Consider the following 6,989-nt stretch of genomic DNA (forward strand, 5'->3'; position numbering starts at 1 on the left):
TGAAATGTCAACTATTTACAACAGCTCAGAAAAAAAAAAACAAAACCTTTGGCATTTGATCCGTAGAAACCACAACACAGAAAAGGCACTTGATAAGCATTATTAATTACTAAACAGCAATTAGAGCCTAGCCCTGGCCAAGACTACCTACTCTGCTCCAAGGGGAACAGTTGAAGATAACAGACTTCAAGGCAAAAAGTAACTGAAAGAGTCAGAATTGACAACTCTGCTTTTCTCAATCATCAGCTCTTTTTCACTAAGAGGTGCCGTGACAGAAGGCAATCATTTCTGGCATCAGCTATGAATGAACTAGCTCGTTATCAGCATTTTTACAACTTCCTGTGCTCAGGAACAAGGTGTCCCAAAAAAGAACTGCTGTGCTTGTTCTCTCTTGTCAAAAGTGCCACACAGGCTTGTCCAGCACAGTAAAAAGAGATGTTAGCAGCTTTATTTTGGACAGAAACAGTTCAGGTGGCAGTAGGGGTGAGAAGAACAACAGCAGAGGTGAAGACAGCCCCCAGTCCAAGAAAGGGGAAGGGAGCTCCCTTCTCACCTTCTGAATGCACTCTCAGCAGAGCCAGAGGTGCCTGACGTGCCAGTCCCACAGCAACCGAACCCTGAGGGCTTCAACACCAGTGGGAAATAAAGGTAACAGCAGATGTTCACACTATTTCTCATAGGCAGCATTATTTCCTGGCATCCACTACATTAACCCTGTGTAAACCAAAATATCCACGTGGAATGTCAACCTGGTCATGGGAACAGGGCATAGGAGTAGGAAACCACAGGAGATACTGCTTAGTGCTCAAGCACATCTCTAAGAATGACTCAGTCTACCCTGCTCAAGTTTTACTGTAAGCAAGACAACAGAAATATCCAGCTCTTCAGACCTGTGGATATTACACAGGAGAGAAGCCTTCATACACAAAATGCCTGCTATGCTAGGAACTTCAGCAGACTTCCTACCGGAGGCAGGTATTTCACAGCCTTGAAAGCAATGAGCCTACCTCACCTACATCCTAAACCAGCTTCATTCTCATCTTGGTATACATCTCCCATGAAGTTCACAAAAGAAGGATTCCCTCAGCTGTAATCAATGCAAGTGCACAGTTAATAAGCTTCTTTTTACAGTCCTCACTATTGGTTCCAGCTGTTAAGTTGCCTTTATAAGGTGTCCCTCTTAATATCAGAAGGAGAGCACAGAAACAGAAGAGAGATCTTGAAGGGTATCGTGCTGCAGGAGTCCTGCATTAAAGCACATTATCTAAAGCCAGACATGGCTTGTAGAGATGAACTGGTCTCAAAATGCTCTCAACTAATCACTTTTACTGAGGCTATTCTGCAGCTGGAGGGACAGATGAGCAGATGGCTGAATTGCAGCACAGCTGACCTGCAGTGAAGCAAAACATTGGAGCTTTCCAGCTCCAGTGTGATCTTCTGCAGATGGAGAAAAACATCCCTTGTTCCAGTGCGCTTTCATAGTGAGATGACACTGATTTCCAAGGAACAAACCAGCCATTTCTGCCTAAACTCAGGAACCCCTTAAAAATCAAAATCCATGTTTCCATCATAAAAAAAAAAAGCCCTCTCTCAGGCTCAGCAACAGCACATAAACAAAAACTCACAGAAGCTAGCTCAGAAACAGAGGGAAGGGAGCAGAAATTACATTTGCAGAGCAGGAAGCAGACACTTTCTGGCAATGGTTCTGCTCAGTCACCAGAGTGCCTTGAGGAGGATTACACAAGGAATAAACTCAGCTTAAAGTATGTAAACTGATAAAACAGCCTTGCTTTGATGCGGGCTCTGCAAGAAGCATTTCAGCTGAATCAGTAACCTGGTGCTGTTCTTTCACTGCAGTGACACTGCAACATCTGCAGAAATGTTTTCACATTTCAGCTGTAGTGTTTATCCAAGAAAGTGCAAAGTTTGTGATGCTTATATTCTGGAGATGCAATCTGTGCTGGGGCATTGCTGTAACCTCACAGGCCTTATCATGGGATGGAGGACAGAGGATTTAGCCTTCTGTAATGAACAGCTTGCCAGATTTATGTGTGTATTGTATTTCTCCAGTAAGAATGCCTGACTTTTTATGGAAACCACAGATTGATCCACGTGGAGAAGTATTCAGGATATGACAGCCCCTATTGCGGATTAGATCGGAAAGGGAAGCAGCAGCTGAGCTTAATATATGGAGAAAGAGTCAAGTTTAGTTTATGGCCTTTTCAGAGCATCCAAAAAAACAACCATCCACTTTGAAGAGTCCTAGTGCGTCACAGGTAGTTTTCCCACACCAAAGCTTTTGTACTTGGCAAAATGAAAACACCAGAGAACATATGGTGGATGAGTGACAGAACAGAGGACAAGCTGAATTTTTGAGTGCTCTGGGTTTTGAGCTGACCTAGATCCTGTTGAAGTTCATGTCGCGTCCAGCACATTTTTCCCAAATGTAAGTCCTTTGCTGTGACCCCTTTGCAGTACATCAGTAGTTATTCCAGAGGCAAACAAAAATGTTTGATTTTATAATAGGTTTCATTAAAAACCAAACCAAAGAGTTTTACTTAAAGGAAAAGGTATCTCAAAACCTCTATCACAGTCAGTATTTGGATTTATTCATTCTCAAATGGGCTGTTGCCGATTGCCACAATGTCAATCCAGACAGAAAATACCTTACTTATTTTCCTGGGAGCCTTCTCTGTTTTTCTTTCTCTGCTCATATCAGCACAGCCAGGCCCTGCTGCCATACTCTCAGGTGATGTCAGTTCCAAGGATTGCTTATTCAGCCAAATCCCTTTGAAACACTGTCACATTCTCCATAGCACCATGGCAAAAGCTTGTATTTTTTCTAAGCCTTAAGGGATGCGAGTATTTGGATGGCTCCCAAAACTAAATCAGGCTGCTGGATGAGATGTAGCCAACATCTTCAGGTGCTCTGAGCCTACAACAGTGGCCATTATACTCTCAATATTTAAAGTATTTTTGTGATGGCTTCTGTGCCAACAGAGCTTGTGTGATTCTTAGAAGAGCAGCAGCAGCTCTCCCTTAAAAGAAACTGCTTTGAGGACTAAGGGCAGTAGCTGCAAAAGCAGACTTCTCTTTGTGCAAGCTCTTATTTCCCTGTATCAAAACAAAGCCACAACAGGGTGCACAGCATTCCCATTTTGACTTTTGCAGAGATTCTCCACACTACGTATGCTCAAAAAAAGTCATTTGAAAGAAAAAGATTGAAGCATGATACTGTGACATTGTGTAGTGCTCTATTTGGGGACCAGTGCGTGAAAGAAGTTTTAGCTACAACATATTTCAATTGTTTCCATTTAAAGTTGTCTATAACTTTCTGCTGGGGAAAAAAAATATGAAGAGAATTTCAGAAGTGCTTATTTTTTGTGCTAATACGCAGAGCCAAAGTTCAGCTCTTCCTTTTTTTTCCCCTCCTCCTTACTCCGTTACCATCAGTGCTCCAGACAGATTGAGTGACAGTGCTGCAGGAATGAGATGGAGAGGCTAACGACAGTATAAGCAAGAAGTTTTCCCATCTCTGAGTCCTAGAGTTCTTTGAAAGCCTTTATTCTTTTGATGACAGCATCCCAGCTCCCCACTTCATTCATTACCTTTGTTCTCAAACACCTTGCTTTTAATTTTGATCTGAGCATGTAATGGGAAAAGGAGCATCTTGAATTTCTGTTTTTAATTTCTTTTTTGATCATGTTCTTCACTATTCTCTTTTGTCTTCTTTCCTGAGCAGTATTTCCTTCGTCCTTTCTGAAAACCTGATTTCCCGTTATTTCTCGTTTCTGTATTTTTGTGATTTGATTTATTCTCTCTGCGGTTTTGATCTTTACATTTTGTAAGCCAACAGTTATAAATTCTACTTTCACCAACCAATCCCTTACTGATGTTGACACACTTCAAGAACACATGGTCTCTTCCCTTCTTTGTGCTGGTAGGAAACTGCTGTCAATGCTGGCCCATTTATTTACTCTAAAATGTGGCCTTTCTGATCCCAGATGAATTATTTAGGATGGCTTTTCATGGCAGGAGGTGGCACCTTTTCCCTGTTCCATTTTGACCTCTTTGCCTTGCATGTGTCTTTGCTCCAGCTTGTGGAAACAAGTCACAGCGTCATGTGAGCTGTTGAAACAAGAGGCACAACTCAGCACTCTGATGCTGCTCAGTAAGTGCAGAGTCATGGTCTCTCTCCAAGGACTTTTGCCAATTTTTATTACGCAGGAGTAGGGTAAGTCAACATACGTGACCTCAGCAAGCTACCACAAAGTACATGGTCAAACTGGAACAGGGCTGTTGAATCCTGAGAGGGACTTTATTCCGGCTCTCAGCGAAGCGAGGGTCATCTCCCTTGGGGTGGGATGTAACTCAAGTACTGCCAAGACAACCATGGGAATTACATCAGTTGGGTGGGAATACAGCTCTTATAACTGATGATGACAAAAGCACTATGTAAAGACTCTGAACATCAGTTCTGTGGTGCCCTTTTGGCTTTAGATCATACGGTTACTGATCCATGTTCTGTGTGATTTCTCCAGTGGTTTCCCAGTGCATTTGTTGCTGCTGTTAAATACCACTACTTTGAACGTCAGCTAGACAGCCTGTTTTCTGACATTGCTCATATATCAGTTTGCCTCTCCACTTCAGCTGGGGGCAGGAGCCCACTAAACTGATGGTTCTATTCGAACCAGCAGAAAGTTTATCCCAGCTGTGAAGGCTTTGCAGCCTGCACAGAGTTAACATGGGGAACACAAAGTGCTTATGTCCCATCCACATACAAAATACTCTTCCCTCCTTTGATGTACTGCCTTTCTACACGACCTGCCAGCTCCTCTCCCCCAAGGATCCACAACAGGTAGCTTCCCAAAAAGCAGGTCACCATATACGTGTGTGTATATATATACATATATATATATTATGGAGTCCCACATCAGCTGCATCAGTTCCTTACAGTTCTTTGTGTTGCATTGCAGGTCAGCTCTAGAACTCACATCTGAGAAATAGGGAACCTAAACCATGACCACACGCCCTCAAATACCCACTCCCCCTCCTGCACCAGCAATGCTACAAGGAGCTGTAATGCAATGTCTCCAAGGAAGCAGGTTCTGAGCTGTACTTCTGTTACACAAGAAGTACAGGTACTAAAAACCCAGGGCAGCTTATACTAGAACACACTGTCAATTAAAATGGCTCCCTCTATAGCTCTGGCAAGGCTTTCATGCAGTCATTCCCACACGCACAATCTGAATGCATCAGCCTTGCAGGAGACAGGAAAACAAGTTTAACTCACCTCCATGCAGCCAACATGGGCAGGGGGAAGAGGTGGCATCCTGCCTTGTACAGCTGCCTCCTGACAGCTGCAGGAGTTTCTTCTACTATTGTTGTAAGTAGCAGAAGAAATACATATCCTTTGTTGAAGGAGTTCTTCAGCAACCTGCTCCTATTTTAAGTAGCACAGACCTCACGAAGACTCTGCGAATTTGGAATCTCAAGGGAATTTGCTTCTTGCACATTACTGGCACAGCTGATACAGCTTTCCAAGTCCTGCAACAACCCCTCCTTCCAACATAATCTGTTTTGCCAAATATTTAGCCATCTCAAGGCCCTGCTTGAATCTCTGTGAATGTTTATCATGCTGCTACGTCACTCCTCCATGATGCTGCCCAAGTGCTTGTGTAATGTCTGACTCCTGAAGAAGCATGGCTGTTTGTAAGAGCTTTGAATGATGCACATAGTGATGAGACACACTGGATTCAGCACACTGTGTCCAAAGCTTTACTATTAAAAATAGCCTAGACTGCATCACTGCATTTGTTCTGATCTGGAGAATTCATGTACTCTCTCTGGTGCCATTAGTAAATATTTGACTCTTGAATATAATGAATGTAAGAATAATTTAATGTTTAAACTGCCTGGAGTTCTTGCTGGTTTTAACTCTGCTGTCTCAGGCTAGCTGCTTCTTTATAACAGACTACTAACAGAAGAGGTGGAGGGGAAGAGAATGGGGACTTCTGGTCATCTGGTATCTCCCCATGCTCAGCACTGACTTGTTCCCATGATGACTTAGAGCCACAAAATGCTGCAGTAATGTTTCAAACCAGCACATCTTCTCCAACCCCCAGGGATCCTCAGGGAGCCCCAGCTGGGGACAACCCAGCTCTTGCTTCTTTCATCATAAGGCTTTTTCTTTTGGCTTGTCATATTTCCAAAAATTTCTCATTGGCAGACTTCCTTTCCTCAGGTTATGCCATGAGACAACTAATTTTCTTTTATAAAGGATTTAGATAGTTTTTTACAGCTCTCCTAAGGACCTTCCACTCATACTTAAAAAAAAACAACAGAACAATAAAACTCCTTTTCATTGAACCTTCCCATGCAGAACACACTCACTGCAGATCTTGTTCTCCCCTTCCTTTTGCTCCATTTTAACTTACCCTCCCAAAACATCCTTTACTACCTTCTTCTCCCAAAAGCCTTCCTTTCTCCTGGTCCCTTCTTGTCTTCCTGCATATCTTGGTGGGTGGTGGCACTGTGATGCTTTCAGAAAACCCTGTGCTCTTGCCATTGCTAGAGTTTTCACTATTTAATCAGACTCATCATCTAAAGTTGATGGGAATCCTGCTGCAAAATTCAGAATTACATTATTGTTACTAGGTTATATCAGTAGCTGCATGAAAAGAATTGGTCCAAAATATCTATTTTGTATTCATGAGCTATATTAGCTTACTTTAGTGTTTACATAAGACTTAATCTCACTTACAGTCAACTAATACCTAGAAGATGTCCCTTAAATTCCTGCAGTTATTTTCTCCATGTCCCACATCATCCTCTAAGAAACTGTTGCACTTGAATGTCCACAATTTCTTTCTTCTTAGATTCTTAGATTCCACCTATTCCAACTTCCTATTTGTTATCTAGCATCCTTCAGGAGATCAAGGGGAAAAAAACTCACACAAGCCAAAAAACCCAGCTGCCTTCACAAGTGT

The 6,989-nt window shown here is 42.6% G+C and overlaps 1 long non-coding RNA gene across 1 annotated transcript in view; it reads right to left on the reverse strand.

Annotated features, from left to right (window-relative positions):
- The window catches only part of LOC130606503 (uncharacterized), a 37,688-nt gene extending 33,553 nt beyond the window's left edge, over nucleotides 1-4,135 (reverse strand). Inside the window, exon 1 of the long non-coding RNA XR_008973987.1 lies at nucleotides 3,978-4,135. This is a non-coding gene — a long non-coding RNA (uncharacterized LOC130606503). The remainder of the gene's footprint in view (nucleotides 1-3,977) is intronic.
- Nucleotides 4,136-6,989: the final 2,854 nt, after the last annotated feature.

Source organism: Pezoporus wallicus, unplaced genomic scaffold (assembly GCF_028554395.1).
Source record: "Pezoporus wallicus isolate ANWC-B61680 ecotype Strahan unplaced genomic scaffold, APGP_CSIRO_Pwel_v1 contig_7073, whole genome shotgun sequence".
Lineage (NCBI taxonomy): Eukaryota > Metazoa > Chordata > Aves > Psittaciformes > Psittacidae > Pezoporus > Pezoporus wallicus.